Raw genomic sequence first — 21444 nt, 5'->3', positions numbered from 1 at the left:
GGGGGTCCTGCTTTTCAGCATTTTTCCGAGCTCTCTAAAGTCACGCTGCAGAATATTCATCCCCTTCTCTCCGACATCGTTTGTGCCGACATGCACTACCACTTCCGGATGTTCACCTTCGCCCTTGAGGATTTTCTGCACTCTGTCCGTGATATCCTGGATCCTGGCACCAGGAAGGCAGCACACCATCCTCGCATCCCGTCTGTTGCCGCAGAAACCCCGGTCCGTACCTCTCACAATGGAGTCTCCCACTACAATGGCGTTGCCTGCCTTAGGCCTTTTTGGTTTTGGCTCAACAGCCCTATTCGCATCACAAGCCAGTCCGCCGCCCAGTGTAAACACCTCTTCTGTCCCGACAGCTTCTAAGTGGGTGAACCTGTTCACAAGAGGTACAACACCCGGGGAAGTTGGCATTCCATGCTTCCCTCCCGTTCTCACTGTCTCCCACCTTCTCTCTTCCAGTACCTTAGGTGTAACAATCGTACTGTAGGACTTGTCGAGGAACGACTCCGATTCTCGGACGAACCGGAGGTCATCCACTTGCTTCTCCAGTTCCCCAACACGGCCCTTCAGGAGCTCTACCTGGATGCACTTCTCGCATTTGTAGCAGCCAGAGGCACTAGCGGTGTCCTTGACCTCCCACATACTGCAAGCATCGCACTGAATCAGCTTGCCTGACATTTCCTTCTTTCGTCTCCTCGCCGAAGACTCTCAAGCCAAAGACTCACACTTCCCTCACAAGGCCGCTCACTCACTGCCGCTCGCTAAGAGCAGTCTTGCTTAAATTGACTGATAAATTGCCTGATTTACCAATTTACAAACCAAATTCCTCAGTTTTCAACTGTTTTCCCAGCACTGACTCACTTCTCTCCTCCCACTTGGGCTAGAGCCAATCAGTCGTATCTCTTGCTATACTCCTGCTGCTGTTGCTCCCAAATCTACAGCAGTTCTGAGTCAAGTCTGCCTGTCCTTGGCCTTTACTTTAACTGTTTTCACTTCTCTCCTCCCACTTGGGCTAGAGCCAATCAGTCGTATCTCTTGCTAATCTCCTGCTGCTGTTGCTCCCAAAACTACAGCAGTTCAATCTCCAGGCGTCCCATTGCACCTCTACCCATCTCTTTGGCCTGTTACCTTCTCTGGATATACTTATTGCTAACTAAAGAGCCAATGTTAACCATCAGTATTTTACTACCTTCGCAATATGTAGCATTCCATTCATGAAGCATTAACATACACTTTCATCAAATCCACCAGAAAACACGGTGTTTTTGCGAATTTGCAAGCTGGCCTTAATCTTGCAGAGGTCAATCTTCAGATCCGAGGCAACTCCCCATAGGTCACTTTGCACCACGACCCCAGAACTCTGTATGCCTAAAGAAATCATCGCTCTAGCCCCTCCAGCTTTATAGTTGCCCAATAACTATGAACAGGATAGAATAGGCAAAACCATTAATTTGTCCTGTTCTTACCCCATCAAGGTTCATTTCCACCATTAATGCTGTCCTTTTGCTTTGGTCCAGACCATTGTCACTTATATTCATGACATGTTCTCTGACATTTCCATAAGTTTCTAATCTCCATATTTGGAATGGCACGGTAAAGAAAAAAGTACAATCTCAGATATGTCTGTGTGAAGATTCATTCGAGTAGATGGCAGAACTGCGGATGCGGAATTGAATCCTTATGGAAGCTTTTAATTAATGTTGTCACCAACCTATTGTAGGCATGGAGCAGTGAATTGAGCGGACATCAAGGAGTTGGAGATAGACCTTGCGAAAGTGAGCACATGAAGGACATTACTCATAATCATGAAAGTGAGCATTAATAAATGTCCAAATGTGGTCCCAATTCTGCATCTGCGAAGTTCATCAAGGCAATAGACAATAGAAAATAGAAAATAGACAGTAGACAATAGACAATAGGTGCAGGAGTAGGCCATTCGGCCCTTCGAGTCAGCACCGCCATTCAATGTGATCATGGCTGATCATCCCCAATCAGTTCCCCGTTCCTGCCTTCTCCCCATATCCCTTGACTCCGCTATTTTTAAGAGCTCAATCTAACTCTCTCTTGAAAGTATCCAGAGAACCATCCTCCACCGCCCTTTGAGGCAGAGAATTCCACACACTCACAACTATCTGTGTGATAAAGGCGACTGAGAACTACTCCCTCACATACACTGGGAAATACAATCTTTGCTTGCTGGAACTCGCTAAACTGTCATGTGACCTTCATTCGAAAATGGAGAAAAACTGAGAAATTTGGGCATGCTAAATGGCAAAAGCAATAAATTAGAGATAATTGTGAGATCATATCAAAGGTCGCATTCTGACATATCCAGTTGTGATGGTTATAAATAATTATATGCAATGTCAGAGAAGTATGTTTAATTCAATGCACCGATTATTATATATTTGCAGAGAATCGTGGAGCGTAGTTTGTTGCAAGGAACTATAATTTTGGGAATTTTGGTTATGAGGCAGGTTCCATTACGGCAACCAAATAACCCGAGGGTTGGTGTTTCAGACGAGATCGAGAGGGATGTAAACAAACTGGGGATTATTCATTAGGGGAAATGTCATAGAAGCACACAGAGGCACACACTGGAGGGTTCATACATTGAGGTAATATTGATATAACTCGGAAATAAGAGAAGCGCAAACAGTTGGGCGTAAATTATGCTTCTCAGTAGCCAGCAAGAGGAACAGATGTGTCAGTGGATTATGGTAAGACGTAGAAAGCGACAAGGTTGTTATGGTGGATACATTTAATTACCCCGATATAGAGTTTGTCTTCCTTCGTGCAAAGGACTTACATGGGGCATGATTTGTTAGGTGTATCCACCTAACCCAGTATGTAGATACTCCAAGCAGAGAAGAGGCCATTTTGGACCTCGCGTTCGGAAATGTATCTGGCCGGATGTTTAGGGATACAATGGGAGATCATTTTGGGAAATGTGAACACAACTCCTTAGCTTTTAAGATCGTTATGGATGAGGACAATTCTGGACCTGGGATTTCAGCCAAATTGGGGAAAGGCAAATTAGAACATATTTAAACATGATCTTGGGAAAGCAGATTGAAAGCAAATGTTATTGGCAATGTCCAAGTCTTTCACGTGGTAGTTTACGCTCCAGCTGATCAGAATTCAGAACCGGCATGTTCCAGTGAGAAATAAACACAAGAATGGCATCTTTTGGGATTCATGGATGACGAGTAACGTTGTACTTTTAGTCAAAAGGGAAGCAAATAGCTTATGTATGGTTTAGAGAGCTGAAAGAAGAGCGAACTCTGAAGGGATACATATTGAAAATTATAACTTAAACAGTGAATCAGGAGGGCTAAGGGGAGGGGGGGGGGGATGAAATGTCTGCAATCAGTAACATTAAGGAAAATCCCAAACTATTTTCCATAAATAGCAAACAATAGAGTAGCTAAACGCATGATAGGATTTTTCAGAGACAAACAAAGGAATTTGTGCGTGGAGCCTGAGAGAGTAGGAGCGGACCAGCTAGCGGGAGTATTCGCGGACATCTTTAATCTCTCGCTACTTCGTCTGAGGTACCCAACTGCTTCAAGAAGACCACCGTCATCTTGGTGCCGAAGAAAAGCAAGATCTCGTGCCTAAACGACTATCATCCAGTGGCCTTGACATTCACCTTCATGAAATGTTTTGAGAGGCTAGTTATAGAACACATTAAAACCAGTCTACCCAGCGGCATTGACCCACTGCAAATCGTCTACCGCCATAAAAGGTCCGCGGATGATGCCATCGTTCCAGTCCTGGAGCACCTGGATAAGAGAGACACCTACAGAACGTCAGACTCCTATTCAAAGACTACAGCTCTGCCTTTAACACCATTATACCATCTAAGCTTATCACCATACTCGCGAGTCTTGATGTCAGCACTCATCTCTGCAACTGGATCTTCGACTTCCCGACCAACAGACCCCAATCTTAGAGGATAGGGGATAAATCATTCTCTATAATATTCCTACACACTGGTGCTCCGCAAGGATGCATTCTCAGTCCTCTTTACTCCTTGTATACCCATGAAGGTGCAAATTCAATTCAATCTTAGAATTTGCAGATTACACCATCATTGTAGGATGGATATCAAATGATGAGGCGATGAAGTACAGGAAGGATATTGAGGACCTCATGTCCTGGTGATGAGACAATAACCTTTCTCTCAATGTCAGCAAGACAAAGGAGATAGTGATTGACTTTAGGAAATGAAGTGGTACACATACCCCAGTTTGCAATTATTGGCGCCAAAGTAGAAATGGTGCGATACTTCAAATTCTGAGGAGTCAATATCACCTTCTCCTGAATCACCCTTGCAATGAGCAAGAAAGCACACCAATGCTTATACTTCCTTAGAAGGCTTAGGAAGTTTTGCATGTCCCCAACAACACTCAGAAACTTCTATAGATGTGCCATAGAAAGTATTTTATCAGGATGCATCACAGCTTGGTTTGCGATCAGCTCCATCCAAGACCGCAAGAAAATGCAGCCCAGGCCATCACACAAACACACCTCTGAAGAGGGGTCTCGGCCTGAAACGTCTCCCATTCCTTCTCTCCAGAGGTGCTGCCTGTCCCGCTGAGTTACTCCAGAATTTTGTGTCTTTCTTTCACTGACTCAATTTATGCCTCATGCTGCCTCGGCAAGGCCAGCAGCATAATCGATGATGATTTGCACCCTGGCCACTCCCTTCTCCCCTTTCCAATCAGGCAAAATATATAGGTGTGAAAATGCGCCGCTCCAGATTCAGGGGCAGTTTCTTCCCAGCTGTTGTCAGGGAACTGAATCATCTTACCACAACTAGAGAGCAGTCCTGAACTGTTATCTACCTCATTGGTGAACCTTGGATTATCTTTGGTAGATAAAAAGGCCGGAGAAACTCAGCGGGTGAGGAAGCATCTATGGAGCGAAGGAAAAGGTGATGTTTTAGGTTGAGGCACTTCTTCAGACTGATGTGGAGGTGGGGGAGGCGGAGACAGTAGGCTGTGGGAGACCTGGGAAGGGGAGGGGAAGGAGGGAGAAAGCAGGGACTACCTGAAATTGGAGAAATCAATGTTCATACCGCTGGGGTGTAAACTGCCCAAATGAAATATGAGGTGCTGCTCCTCCAATTTGCGGTGGGACTCACTCTGGCCATGGAGGAGCCCCAGGACAGAAAGGTCAGATTCGGAATGGGAGGGGGAGTTGAAGTGCTGAGCCACCGGGAGATCAGGTTGGTTAGTGCAAACCGAGGGGAGGTGTTGGGCGAAGCGATCGCCAAGCCTGCGCTTGGTCTCACCAATGTAGAGCAGCTGACATCGAGAGCAGCGGATGCAATAGATGAGGTTGGAGGAGGTGCAGGTGAACCTCTGCCTCACCTGAAAAGACTGCTTGGTCCTTGGATGGAGTCAAAGGAGGAGGTAAAGCGACAAGTATAGCATTTCCTGTGGTTCCAAGGGAAAGTACCAGGGGAGGGGTGGTTTGGGTGAGAAGGGACGAATTGACCAAGGAGTTACGGAGGGAGCGGTCTCCACGGAAAGCCTAAAGGGGAGGAGATGGGAAGATGTGGCCAGTGGTGGGATCCCGTTGGAGGTGGTTAATATGTCAGATGATTATCTGTCGTATATGATGACTGGTGGGGTGGAAGGTGAGGGCAAGGGCAACTCTGTCCTTGTTATGAGTAGGGGGATGGGGAGTGCGAGCAGAGCTACGGGACATCGAGGAGACCCTGGTGAGAGCCTCATCTATAGTCAAAGTGCGGAACCCCCGTTCCCTAAATAATGAGGACATCTCCGATGCCCTGGTTTGGAACACCTCATCCTGGGTGCAGATGCGGCGTAGATGGAGGAATTGGGAGTAGGGGATAGAATCCTTACAGGAAGCAGGGTGGGAACAAGTGTAGTCCAGATAGTCAGTGGGTTTTTAGTAGAATCTTTGATTATCTTTCATCGGAATTTACTGGCTTTACTAACCGGCATTCCCTTATCATTTATCTATACACTGTAAATGGCTCGATTGTAATTGTGTATTGCGAGAGGATTTGAGTATCGGAGCAAGGAGGTCCTACTGCAGGTGTACAGAGCCCTGGTGAGACCACATCTGGTGTATTGTGTGCAGGTTTGGTCCCCTAATTTGAGGAAGGACATTCTTGCTATTGAGGGAGTGCAGCGTAGGTTCATCGGGTTAATTGCCTGGATGGCGATACTAACATATGATGAAAGAATGGGTGAATTGGGCATGTATTCACTGGAATTTAGAAGAATGAGAGGAGATCTTATAGAAACATATAACATTCTTAAGGGGTTGGACAGGCTAGATGCAGGAAAAATGTTCTCGGTGTTAGGGGAGTCCAGAACCAGGTGTCACAGTTTAAGATTAAGGGGTAGGTCATTTACGACTGAGATGAGGAAAACCTTTTTCACCCAGAGACTTGTGAATCCGTGCAATTCTCTGCCATGGAAGGCATTGGAGGCCAATTCACTGGATGTTTTCAAGAGAGAGCTAGATTTAACTCTTAGGGCTAACGGAATCAAGGGATATGGGGAGAAAGCAGGAACGGGGTACTTATTTTAGATGATCAGCCATGATCATATTGAATGGCGGTTCTGGCTCGAAGGGCCGAATGGCCTTCTCCGCACCTTTTTCTATGTTTCCGCTGAGTGATAGCACACAAGCTTTTTATTGTACCTCAGATCACGTGACAATAAATTAAACTAACTAACCACTTACTAAATGAGTGCTTGCATAGGTATTGACCAAGAAGAAATATGCAGAGAATGGTGGGCTCTGTGTGAAGTATACTAATATATCAATATTTGTTGATATTAAGATAGCGGAGGTTGCTGGCTATTCAAAAACAGTAAGATCCCAAGGCCTGCTGGGTTCTAACCCAGGTTGAGAGAGGCAATAGGTGAGATGCTGGGGCTTTTTCATTCTCTCTGGCCCCAGGCGAGATCCATGTGGACTTGAGAGTGGCCAATGTTGTTCCTTTGTTTATAAGACCAATATGGACAATCCAACACACTACATTAGCCTTGCATCCATGGTAGGGAAACTACTGGACAGGAGATAAGGTTTAAACATATTTGGAAAATAATGGGCTTTTTGGGGACAATCCGCATGGATGTCTGTGGGGCAGGTCAAGTCGAAGGAATGATTGAGTGCTTTGATGAGGTGATGAAAGTAATTGATGAGGGTAGTTATGGCAATAGAAGACAGAATGAAGTGATGCTGCAAGTTTCTATGACTGGAGGTTGGTGACCAATGGCGCTTTGCAAGCATTGGTGCTGAGACTGCTATCGTTCATATCTTCAAAAATCTAAACGGGCTGTTAGGTCAATTTACAGATAACTCAAATATTGTTGTATTTGGACTTCGTGAAGAAGGCTGATAAAGGATGCAGCATTGTACAGATTAGTTGAAGAGGTAAGGTGGAGAAATAGCAGATAGAGTTGAATCCAGACAAATGTGAGCTTTGCACTTTGGGATATGAATCGTTTGGAGAAAGAATACAGTAAATGGCAGGACATTAGGTGCATTGAACTACAGCAGGATATTGGTGTGCATATCCATAGCTCCCTGAAAGTGACAGCACTAATGAAGACGGTGGTAGAGAAAGCGTGTAGCATACTTTTCTTCTTTGGTCATGACGTTGAGTATAAACCTGAATAATGTATGTTGCTTCTGTATTAAACTTTGGTTGATCTACATTTGGAGTATCATATGCAATTCCGGTCGCCCATTTATAGGAAATGCATGGAGGTTCTGAAGATGGTCTATAAGATGTTCACTAGCATATTCCCTGCATTAACAGTATTAACTGCCAGTAAAGGTTGAGCAAACCTGGATTTTACTTCGGAGTCACGTGAGTGACTACGTGAAGAACCCCGCCAGGACGCATGTGTGCCATATCGCTACACGCATTGCAACGAGTCACAGCAGGAGGAACGACGTTCCCCTAGCGGCAAAATTTGAAAGCCGGGAACAGCAGGTAAGTAGACTCTGCGTTCCAGAATTTGAAAGTCGGGAACAGCAGGTAAGAGACTCTGCATTCCTTCCACTTACCTTTTAGGTGGAGACATAGACCGGATCCATGAAGGCTGCGGGAAAGCTGGCGGGGGAGAACCGCGGAGTTACGGGCAGCCGGCAGCAGCAGCCAAAGGCACGCTATTCTCCGGTAATGGGAACAGCTCTGCCCGACTTTCGCTCCCGACTTCGCTCCCGCGCCGGCCCCGGCCGGTCGGGAGAGGTAAGCAACTAACAGAGTCGTTGACTCCGAGGAGTCCGACTCTGAATAGCCGCGAGCGGCCAGTGCCCGTGCGCACTGGGGGCCGTTTGGAGCGGCCTTAGGAGCAGCCACGAGCGGCCAGTGCCCGTGAACACGGGAGCCGCTTGGAGCGGCTGGGAGCGGGGATCAAAGCAGCCGCGAGCGACCAGTGCCCGTGTGCATGGGGGTCGGTTGGAGCGGCTGCAGGAGGAACTAAGCAGCCGCGAGCGGCCAGTGCCCGAGAGCACGGGAGCCGGTTGGAGCGGCTGCAGGATGGGGCAACAGCAGCCGGGAGTGGCCTATGCCCGAGAGCATAAGAGCCAGTTGGAACGGCTGCTGGAGGAAATACCCCAAAGTGGCAGGAGATGGAGGCTAGCCACAGTGGGCAGGTAGTAAGCCCCACAGCAGTACCTCTTGTAGGGCTGCACAGTGTTTCTCCCTCATCAGAGGGAAACACCGAGGGTCAATCCTAGGCTGACTGCAGGAGCTGGAGCAGGAGAGGCTTCAGGAGCAGCCGCGACGGCCAGTGCCCGTGAGCATTGGAGCCGGGTGGAGTGGCTGCAGGAACTGGAGCAGGAGCGGCCTCAGGAGTAGCGGCTTCAGGAGCAGCCGCGACGGCCAGTGACCATGTGCATTGGAGCCGGTTGGGTGCCCGAGAGCATCGGAGCCAGCTGGAGCGGTTGTTGGAGCAGGTAAGTGGCAGGCTCCGGGAGATGGAGACTAGTCACAGGGGGCAGCTAGTAAGTCCTACAGCAGTACCTCTTGTAGGGCTGCACAGTGTTTACCCTCATCAGAGGGAAGTATAGGGGGTCCATTCTGGGCTGAACCTGAACAGGGGTGCAGAACATACCCCTAGTGCACATGGGGTGCAGAAAACCTATTGGAAGACACTTACCATCAGGGAACTGCAAAACATTGAATGTTCCCAGTATCAACCAGTGTATTTGAAAATATGGCAGGGCAGGGACTTGAAACGAAAGAAAGTTCCAAAAGTCCTAACAGCGGGTATTACGGGTTTCGCCCGCACAATAAACAAAAAAGACATGACACTAGATCACCAGGATGCACTGGCCTTATTTTGCTAACTACCAATACGAGTAAACAGCATTAGGAAGAAGTACCATCCAACCGGCATTAGACCCTAATTTGCAGGCCTCTGCAAACCTGGAACCTCCATACCACCAATATTAAAATTTGGAGGCAACTTATCTAAACAGGTAAAGACCTTGACATAGAGGGAAACCCTGGGGCTCATTAAAGAAACGTCTAAAAACTACTTCCTGGGGAATGCGCTAACCCTCAACACAGACCCAACTACAGATCCAGACACCGGCACCTCAACGTCCACGGAGGATGCCGAAAAATAACAAATTTACTAATAGTAACCATGGAGGAAGAAGTATAGGGTTATACCATAGAATTATTCAAAACATAATTCTCCAGTTCAGCATGTACCGAACTGAATGTTCATGCTTACAGGCAAAGAAATAATCAAAAGCGCATACTGAACTACAGTGCCCAAATAAAAAAGGAGTAATGGAGGACATCCAACACAAATCACGGGAATTCGTGTCCAAAAATCTTTATCATAAAATAGATGGTGGTTGCCACGTCATCATAGATTTGACTAATTTGAATACTTTCATACTTTATATTCATTACTAGATGGGAACCTTTGTTTCCGGTAGGCGGCGCGGCTCTCGCCAGCAGCGGCCTCTGCAGTCCGTCTGCGTTTTTATTATTTTATGTCTATGTTTTAATGTAGTTTTTGTTATTTTTGTTGGGGTATGTGTGTGGGGGGGTGGGGGTGGTGTGGGGGGGAGGGGGAAACTTTTAAATCTCTCCCTGCACGGGAGACCCGACCTTTTCTTTGTCGGGTCTCCGTTGTCGTTGGGGCTGCAACGAGGAGCGGCCTCCAACATGAAGACCGGGCGCTCCAGTGCCGACACTCACCTCACCGTCGCGGAGCTGGCCGAGTCCAGAGCGGGTGGAGCTGTGGTGGACGCTGCTGCGACCCGACCCCCGGAGATTCGGTGGCTGCAACTGCGGGTTTGGCGGACGGCGGCACCGGGAGCCCGCGGGTCCCTGGAGGGAGACCGCTTTTCGGGGCTTCCGCAACGGCGACTTCTCCCGCCCGAGTTGCGGGGTTGAAGAGCTCCTGGAGCGGGGCCTTACAGCACCGCCCCGCGCGGCTTGGAATGGCTGCGGACTGCGGGCGCGCGCCGGGGGCTCTAACACCAAGACCCGGTGTGCGAACTTGCATTACCCGGCGTGGTTTAATGGCCACGGGACAATTCGCCATCGCCCGCCAGGGGCTTTGACTTTGACTCTGACATGGGGGGGGAGAGTGCAGTGGAGAGAGAAGTTTTTTTGGCCTTCCATCACAGCAATGTGATGGATGTTTATGTAAAATATGTTGTGTCTTGGGTCTATTTGTTGTAATGTATGGCTGCAGAAACGGCATTTCGTTTGGACCTCACGGGGTCCAAATGACAATAAATTGAATTGTATTGTATTGTATTGTATTTGTTACTGCAAAGGAATTGATCCTAGGTTACTACATGGCAAGCATCGTATTAAAAAATTCTTACTATACAGTACCCATTAGAGGTGACCACAGATATATTTAACACAATGGAACTAAGCAGTTTCACTCTTAACTTAGCTCACATGTCAGTGACTTTGCCGTAAGAAAAGGTTACAGCCTTAATGGAGGGGACAAGGAAAGAGCGTTCACGTCGCGGCCCTGTTTCAACCAATCTTTCCACCACCACGCACAAGAAGCACAAGAAGCGCAAGACAGACACCATTGTGCAGATGCCGAGAAGTGTGTTCAGCACTGGCTGAACAACTTCTAATCTTGTGTGTGGACTCGATAAGAAGAAGAAGCCTTAATGGAGGCTTGCAGTAACTAAACCATCCATCAGACTGGTAGTAGAATAATTAGCATTATAGTGGCTGTGTTCCAGCCACATAAATGGGACCTTTACATTACCAAATTACTGAGCGCAAACATGCGTGCACTCAAAAACTATGAGGGTCATTCTGACAGACCTAAGAAGCTACCAACAGAGGCCACAATGGTACTAAAAATTGTACTAAAAATGGTAGAAACATAACATTAGGCATTGTTCCTATCCAAACATTAACAGCTACCCCGTCTATGGAACTACATACTGATGGGCACTTGGATGGGATGCTACCAATTCCATCTCCAGCTGTGGGGGAGATGGAATGCACAGGAGGCATCATTACATACGCTGGGCATAAATACCAGGGAAAGTTGAGTGCATTCCATGGCTTTAAGTCATATTGTTCTGGGTAATATCACCAGTATGTTAGACTACTAATTGACTACACCACCGTGGTAGCATATGTCAACCATATGGGTGGAAACATATCGACATCATGTGACTATCTGGCCAACACAATTTGGCAATAGTGTATCCAGAAAGATATTAGGTTATCAGCTACCAACTTACTAGGTAAACTGAATTTAGTGGCAGACAACAGGTCACGCTAAGTCTATGAAAACACTGTATGGATGTTGGATAAAATATGTATTGCTGGAATTACAGCACGGTATGGAACACCAGATAACGACCTATTCACATCCATGCTCTCACCAGTTATCGAATTAGGTTCTTGGGAACCAGAACCTGGGGCAGTGGCTACAGATGCATTTTAGCTGCATTGGGGGGTAATTTATGCATTCCCTCCTTCTGCCTCATCAGTCGGGTATTTAGGAATAAACAGTAGACTCCGCGTCTGGTATTTTGATAGTACCCGATTGGCCTACTCAACCATCGGTCCCGGTGATATCGACATGGATTTAGAACCATGAATCACCATCCATCATAGACCTAATTTACTGGTTCTTCCCGCAACAAGGGGAGTTACCCATGTCATAATTATATAAGCCTATTAATTTATAGAGTTGAAAGCACCTCTACTACACCTGGGACTGACGGACCGAACAGTGGAATTATTTCAGCGGGCCACAGACAGCCCACCTAAATCAGTACTTGGTGTCATCAAGAATGGGAAGTACTGGCACAACAATAATCATCACCCACAGATCTATGAACATCCCGTCTGTTCTGGAATTCCTGGCAAGCCTCCGTTACGATGAGAGGCTCAGTCATAGTACCATCAACTGCGCCAGAAGTGCTTTGTCAACCTACCTGTCGCAAGGAACAGAGCGGCATTATGTTGGGACACATTCTGGTAACCAAACCCATGAGGGGCATTTTAATATTAATCCACAAGAACCAGGTACTCCCAAATATGGGATGTGAGCATTGTACTGACCATGTTAACAAACTGGTCTTCAGCTACAGCTCTGTCCCTACAGAAACTGACTATGAAAACAGTCATGCTGATGGCCTTGGTCATGGCACAAAGGGTCCAGTCACTACAGAAGATAAGGTTAGACAACATGATTATTTCATCTAGAAATTTAAATTTTCACATCAATATAATAGTCATACAGGACAGACAGGGGTCAGCAGGCCTAAAAAAACAGAATTCAGGGCCTACCCTACAGATGGTCGTCTCTGTATTGTAACACACTTACTATCATATATGAAGAATACTAAGATCATCAGCGGGAAGAAATGTCACTTTAATCAGCTACTAACAGCCACTCAAAACAGTGACAGACCAGACCATCTCTAGATGGCTAAAACAGGTCCTAACAAAGGCTGGAGTGGACACTAGCATTTTAGATCTCACTCCACCAGGGCTGCAGCTACATCGGCAGTTATGAAGTTGGACGTACCTATGGACCAAATCCTCAAGACAGCAGGATGGTCAATGGAGGAAACTTTCCAACGGCAGAAACAACTTTAAGTTCTGTAAAATTCCGTAAAATAATTTACCCCATAAAAAGGGGCAATAATTGGTGTTCATATTTTTACCGTTTGGTATCGTATTGATGCCTAATGATGTTAACTCTATTCTCCCCATAATCAAGGCAGATGTGATGCATGGACTCGTTCCACGGCATGAAATCACAGAGCTTTAAAATCTTCATGTAGTCACTCACGTGACTCCGAAGTAAAATAGTAAGATTAAATGAGAACTTACCAGTTTGAAGTTTGATCTTTATTTTATGAGGAGTAACGTTGAGGGAATACGTGCCCTCCGCTCCCACTCTTGATCATATCCTGAACTGGTATATCTTCTCTAATCTTACTATGTTTAGTCATTACAGTTATCTGATTTCACACCGCTGCTTTGAAGAATAACACGCATGCGTCCTGGCGGGGTTCTTCACGTATTCCCTCAACGTTACTCCTCATAAAATAAAGATCAAACTTCAAACTGGTAAGTTCTCGTTTAATCTTACTATTGTTTTCTCCTGAGCAGGAGACCTGATAGAAATGTATAAAATAGTGAGGCATATAGTTACATGGCCATCCGAAGTGGGGGTGCGTTGGGTGCGACCGCACCCCCTCCTCCCCTTTTTTTCCCCCTAAGAAAAAATCACCCAAAAAAATCGGGGGAAAAAATCAGCGTTTTCACTTTGGAACGGCCAGTTCTTTGTTCTCCCGTCGCCGGGCAAGAGTGGCTGAATCTGAACCCAATGGCTGTAACCCCAACACCAGACGCCGCTGCGGCCCTCGCCTCCCCCCGCCGCCATGTCCCAAGCCATCTTCCCACGCCACCCCCGCTGACCTCCGTTGGGTCCACGCCACCATCGCAGACCCCCGCTGGGACCACGCCACCCTCGTTGACCCTCTCTGGGCCCACGCCACCCCTGCTGGGCCCACGCCACCCCTGCTGGGCCCACGCCACCCTCACTGACCCTCTCTGGGCCCACGCCACCCCTGCTGGGCCCACGCCACCCCTGCTGGGCCCACGCCACCCTCACTGACCCTTGCTGGTCCCACGCCACCCCCACTGGGCCACACGAACCCCGCTAACCCTCACTGGGCCCACGGCCACCCCTGCTGGGCCCACGGCCACCCCTGCTGGGCCCACCCATCCCCGCTGGGCCCACACCACCCCCTCTGACCCTCGCTGGGTCCACGCCACCTTTGCTGACCCCCGCTGGGCCCACGCCACCCCCGCTGGGCCCACGCCACCCACACTGACCCCCGCTGTGCCCCCGCCACTCCCGCTGGGCCCGCGCCATCTTCATCTTCGCCCCCCACCCGCAAGAAAGAGGGGGGATGTGAGAGGGGGGGAGGGGGAGAGAGAGAGGGGGAAGGGAGGGGAGAGAGAGATGGGGGAGGGGAGAGGGAAAGGGGGATTATCTTAAGTGAGATTGTAAAATTAAGGTAGGTTTAGAGCTATTATATTTTCTCCTCCATACGAGCGACCTGAATGAGTTTTACTGCAGGTTTGAAAATCAGAAACGTAGCCCTGGTACCTCCTCCCCAACAAACACAGCCAGACCCCAGTCTGCAAAGAATGGACCCTGCACCCTCTCCTTCCCATTCACTACTTCACACCAACTTAAGGCAAGACTCCAGTATGAAAAGAGTGGTCCCTTTCCCACCCCACCCAACACTTCACACATACTCACAGCCTAACCTCAGTCTGCAAAGACTGGGCCCTTCTACACCCATCCCATTCTAATCACCACTTCACACCCAATTACTCATTTTTAACCAGTCCCTGCCTGCTTCAAAGTATCCACTATTGTCCTTGTACCGAAAAAGGTAAGGATCACTGGTCTTATGACTAAAGGCCTGTCGCACTGACTTCTGTAGTCATGAAGACCGTTGAAAGGCTTGTGCTGGCCAAGCTGAAAAATTACACAATCCCTCTACTGACCCTCTGCATTTTGCATATTGGGCCAATAGATCTGTGGATGATGCAGTCAATCTGGGCCTGCACTTCATCCTCCAGCACCTAGAATGCCAGGGAACCTATGCGAGGATTTTGTTTTATTGATTTTAGCTCTGCATTCAACACCATTGTGCCAGAGCTACTACACTCCAAACATTCTGAGTTGACTGTGCCTGAAACCCTCTGTAGGTGGATCACCAGCTTTCTGACGGACAGGAAGCAGCATGTGAGGCGGGAATGCATATCTCAGACCCGCAAATGTTCAGCATAGGAGCACCGCAAGATGCGCACTCTCCCCTCTCCTCTACTCTCGCCACACCAATGACTGCACCTCCACAGACACCTCTGTCAAGCTTCTCCAGTTTGCGGATGACACAACCCTGATTGGACTGATCCAGGATGGGATCTCTGTACTCTTTTCAGTTTGACATCTTTCCTATGACATGGTGCCCAGAACTGAACACAATATTCTAAATGCGGTCTCACCAAAGTCTTATGCAACTGCAACATGACCTCCCAACTTCTATACTCAATACTCTGACTGATGAAGGCCAAAGTGCCAAAATACTTTTTGACCACATGATATACCTGCGACACGACCTTCAAGGAACCATGCAACCATCAACCATGCCTCTGCCCACCTGGCTAATTGATCCAGATCCTGCTGCAATCTTTCACAACCATCTTCACTATCTGCAAAACCACTCACTTCTGTATTATCAGCAAACTTGTTAATCTCGCCCTGTTCTGTGACGTTTAACAGAGTGCTGGAGTAACTCAGTGGGCCAGGCTGAGTATAGAAGTTGGGAAGTCATGTTGCAGTTGCATAAGAAGTTGGTGAGGCCGCATTCAGAGTATTGTGTTCAGTTCTGGGCACCATGTTATAGGAAATATGTCATCAAACTGGAAAGGGTACAGTGAAGATTTATGAGGATGTTGCCAGGACTAGAGAGCCAGAGCTATAGGGAGAGGTTGAGTAGGCTGGAACTATTTCATGGAGCACAGGAGGATGAGGGATGATCTAATAGAGGTGTATAAAATCATGACTTGAATAGATATGGTTGAGTCTTTTGCCCAGAGTAAGTGAATCGAGGAGCAGAGGACATTAGTTTAAGGTGAAGGGCAAAAGATTTAATAGGAATCTGTGGGGGTTTTCACACAAAGGGTGGTAGGTGTATGGAACAAGCTGCCAGTGGAGGTAGTTGAGGCAGGGACTATTGCAACATTTAAGAAACAGTTAGACAGGTACATGGATAGGACATGTTCGGAGGGATATAGATCAAACGTGGGCAGATGGGACTAGTGCAGATGGGGCATGCTGGGCCGAAGGGCCTGTTTCCACACTGTATCACTCTATGACTCTATCTTTCCCTCTCAAACCCATTCTCCTGCCTTCTCCCCGTCAGGACTCGCCCTGAGCTCGCTCCCGTGAGGGCGGTCCGGCTCAGGGCTGGAACAGTGCTCTCGTGAGAGGTTGTGACACTCCCGTGAGGGCGGCCAGCCCGAGGGTGGAACGAGGCTCCCGTCGGAGCGGCCGAGCTCGGGCAGGTGCGGCGCTCGCAGCCCGAGGGAGGTTCGGCGCCCATGTCGGGGTGGCCCGGCCCGAGGTAGAAGCGACGCCCAAGTCGGGGCGGCCCGGCCAGAGGGAGAAGCGATGGTGGGCGGCAGCTTCGACCACCCCGGGCCGCGGTGTTTGAGCCGCGGGACTGATTTGTAACTTTGCCCGGGGGGTATCGCCTCAGCGCAGAGGGAGAAGAGGAGGAAAGAGATTGCAGACCTAAGACTTTTGCCTCCATCACAGTGAGGAGATGCTGGGTGGACTCACTGTGGTGGATGTTAATATGTGTTTATTGTTGTTTTTATTGTATTGTATGTATGACTGCTGAAATTTCGTTCAGACTTCGGTCTGAATGACAATAAAGGCTATCTATCTATCCTATCTATCTATCTATCTATTACATCTGACACCCGTATCAATCAAGAATCTATCAATCTCCTCCTGAAAAATGTCCATTGACTTGACCTTCACAGCTGTCTGGGGCAATGAATTCCACAGTTCACCACCCTCTGACTTAAGGAATTCCTGCTCATCTCCTTCCTAAAGGAATGTCTTTTAATTCTGAGGCTGTGGCCACTGGTCCTAGACTCTCGCACTAGTGGAAACATCCTCTCCAAATCCACTCCATCCAGGTTTTTACCATGCGGGGACAGACGGCAACAGCTTCACCCTGTGTCCCAAAGCTTGTGTCCTGTCCTGCATCACCCAAGGCAGCAGAGATGTTATAGGAGAGGGCAAGCACCGTAACAAAGTAGCTCACGATGGTTTGGGTAACATTCTGGAATGTCTATGCATGTCACATCATGAATATTACTGAAGAACGGTCTTGACCCGAAATATAATCTATACCATTTCTCCAGAGATGCTGCCTGACTCACTGAGTTACCCCAGCACTCTGTAACATGTCACCTATCCATGTTCTCCACAGATGCTGCCTGACTCGCTGAGTTACTCCAGCACTCTGTGAAACATCGCCTATTCATATTCTTCGCAGATGCTGCCTGACCCACTGAGTTACTCCAGCACTTTGTGACTATTTTCCCTTCACCCATCTGCCCAAGCCCACTCTTCCCCCTCCTTTCCTATGTTCCTTTCCACCCATAAACCTCTCTCTGCCTTTACATTTCACTCCTCTTTCAAATCTGCTCTACTTATCTACATGCATTTTTCTTCTTCACTTTTCAGTCATAGATTGATGCAGTGTAGAAACAGGCCCTTCAGCCCAACTTGCCCACACCGACCGACATGTCCCATCTAAACTAGTCCCACTCACACTCGTCTGGCCCATATCGATCTAAATCTGTCCTATCCATGTACATGTCCAAATGTATCTTAAACAGTAGGATAGTCCCAGCCTTAACTACCTCCTCTGGCAGCTCGTTACATACACGCAGCACCCCTTGTGTGAAAAAGCTACCTCTCAGGTTCCTGTTAATTTCTGAAATATTGGTCATAAATTTGGTGCACAAATGCTCCAAAATTAGGCTCAGAATGGATCAGAGAGCATCTAAAAACCCTGGCATCGAGGGACTTCACGCTTCGCGCTCGTGATGTGCGCAGCGCGCACATTATTTCACATTATGTTTTTGATAATCCTGTCATGCCACCCCCCTTTTTGAAAAGCTTCGTACGGGCCTGTAGTTATGCTATACAGTCAGAGTTTTCCCCCCCCAGGATGGAAATGTCCGTGTCTAATATCAGAGGGCATAAGTTTAAAGTGCTGGGAGTTTTAAAAAATTTGCGGTTATTTTAAATAGAGAGTGGTAGGTGCCCGGACGTGCTTCGGGAAGTGGGCTATAAAAGTGGAGGTTGTTGGAAGAAGATATGTTGGTAACGTTTAAGAGGCACATGAACATGCCAGCAACGGAGAGACATGGGTAACATGCAGGCAGATGGGATTCGATTAACTTGACAGTATATTTGGCACAGACACAATGGACTAAAAAAACTGTCATTTACCATTTACGATTATTTGTTACAAAATTCTGTTCTAACACTGGATATAACAAAGGGTGGGGCTAGTCAACGTCAACACTCTGGAGCTGCTGAATTTTATTCACGGTTGCTACATCCTTCAATATGTTTTCTCAGAAAAATAAGACCTGGCAATGTGAACGAATCCACAGGGAACATTAGGACAAATCAAATCCGTCTAATTGTCACTCCTCCCATTTGCTCTTAATCGACAAGCAACATGTTGCCACGTGAAAATGACAGTAATATTAGGTGACACGTAGTGACAAACAATTTGTTCATGGATACTGACTTTCTCCGGGACCACTGGGATAAATCGCACTGACGTTTTATTCTATAGGAGGATTAAGTAGCAGAATTAGTGGTGGTGCAGTGGATCTGACTGCCGTTTACATCAAGGTTGAATTTAATAATGTTCATCACCAAGGAGCAGTGATAAAGTTAAAATCGATGGAGATCAAGGAATATTCTCAAATATTCCCAATCCGAAACGTCGTATGCCTATTCCCTCCACAGATGCTGCGTGAACCGCTGAGTTCTTCAAGTACTTTGGGGCTTTTTGGTCAAGATTCCAGCACCTGCAACCTCCCGTGTCTCCAGGAATGTTCTCCTTTGTCTATAGTCAATAGACAATAGACAATAGACAATAGGTGCAGGAGTAGGCCATTCGGCCCTTCGAGCTAGCACCGCCATTCAATGTGACCATGGCTGATCATCCCCAATCAGTACCCCGTTCCTGCTTGCGATAATTAGACGTCAATTTTCTGATTTTCAGCTCAATATTCCGTGAGGTACTTGGTGCAATATTCAAAGGATTGCCATCTTCAACAAATCACAGGTTCGCGCATATTTTACATCAAATATTGTTGATTCTTGCGCGGTTCGATAGTGCACATCAAAAGGAACAATCCATTAATGTTTGCAGCAGAACTTAAATATGACCACATACCGCCCGTATAATCGTATAATTCACTTGAATGGCCTGGCGCATCTATAACGATATTCAAGGGTTCTATACTTTGCAACTAAAATCAGCCTACTTGGCTGTAACCATATCCAGCAGCCTAAATATTCACTTCCTCTCATCCCATTTCAATACGAATGCGGTTGTATTATCTACTCTATTAATACTGGCCAAAGCTTTGACAACAGCACTTTTGAAACCAATGGATGCTGGCACTAAAGGAGGGACATTGGAGCACCAGCAACGCCAGATTCTCCTCAATGTCTTTATTTTGGTGCTGCCTTCCCCAAGCACCCAGCCGCCTCCGTCTCCGAACACTTTTACGCCACCCTGCTTGATTCCACCCATCTGTCGTCCGGCACCCTTCATCTGTCCATCAGTCACTTACCGAACCATGCTTTCGCATTCACTCTCTCTCAATACCGGCCAGTTTCCGTGAGACAGGCACCGTGAGACAGGACAGTCCTTATGCCGGTTTTCGACCCCAAATGTCAACAATTCCTTTCCTATCCCAGCTGCGGCTTGGCCCGCTGAGTTCTTCCAGCAGATAATGGTTGATACAGCATCTGCACTCTTGTGTTTCACATGTTACCCCGCTTTGAAAATGTATCACTGCCCTTCGTCATGGACGGTATACCGTAAACCCAGTTATTCCCTATTGGATAATACTGTGCGATACTCTTCGCCAGAACGATCGCCAAGGTTTAAAAGGTCACCTGAACACAATCTTCCCATGGCCAGCTTCCCATGGCCATGCAAAGGTTAAGCTGGCTTTTAGCAGCGACGCCTTCATCTCATGGATGAGTGAGAAATCATAGATGAGCCTCAACATCGGTTTGTATTCTTAATTAAATTAATAACAATGAAATTGTTAAGTATTCCTACAGCGCCAAGGAAGAGGTATCCTTGCACTGTCCATGCATGTGTATGTTATGTGATTTGTTTTAATATCGTGCCAGTGGATAGGTAAACGGAATTTACATTTGGAAAATACTCAAGAGAATTGTCAGAAAACTAAAGTTGGATAAGCAAAATGGCTGCGACTCATGATAAAGGGAGGCCATCAACAATAAACGTTAGATTGGAATCGATTTACTACGTACAATTGACCATGGCCAATTCCTGCTTTAATATTCAAGGCAATACATACCTAATCGAGTTTACTGAATCGACATGTGCACAATTAAGATGCAGTGCGAACGTATGCTTGCAGCTGCATCACAGGCGCGTAGAGTTAGGGAGAAACAAATTACATATAAATTATATACAAATAACCCTAAAGATTCTGAAGGATAAAAGACTGCAAAAACACAATCAGAAAAAAAAGAATGTCCATGATAGCACAAAAGATGGACCGCCCTGTTCATTTTTTGAGGAAATTGTTAGAATTGAGCAAGTTGGTTCCAGAACATAGTAGTTGTACGAAAGTAGCTGTTCCTGAACCCGGTGATGTGGCATGTCGAACTTCTGTACTTCGTATCGAAGATAGCAGTGAGAAGAGGGGCAGAGGTATGGGGATCCCGATGATAGATCTCTAATTTCAAATAGCCCTTGCTTTCCCTCTCTCTCCATCCGCCCTCCCCACTCCAGTCCTCCCACCAGTCTTACTGTCTGCGACTTCATTCTATCTCTGTCCAGCCCACTCTCCTGACATCAGTCTGAAGAAGGGTCTCGACCCGAAACGTCACCCATTCATTCTCGACAGAGATGCTGCCTGGCCTGCTGCGTTACTCCAGCATTTTGTGTCTACCTTCGATTGAATCCAGCATCTGCAGTTCTTTCCGACACATAGATGCCATCTTCTTAAAGTAGTCTCCTATGTAGATGTTTTTGATGGAACGAAGGATAGTGCAATTCATGGACCGGGCTGAGTCCACTACT

This window comes from Amblyraja radiata, chromosome 11, assembly GCF_010909765.2.
Source record: "Amblyraja radiata isolate CabotCenter1 chromosome 11, sAmbRad1.1.pri, whole genome shotgun sequence".
NCBI lineage: Eukaryota > Metazoa > Chordata > Chondrichthyes > Rajiformes > Rajidae > Amblyraja > Amblyraja radiata.
The sequence above is the reverse complement of the archived record's forward strand: the minus strand, read 5'-3'. Positions refer to the sequence as shown.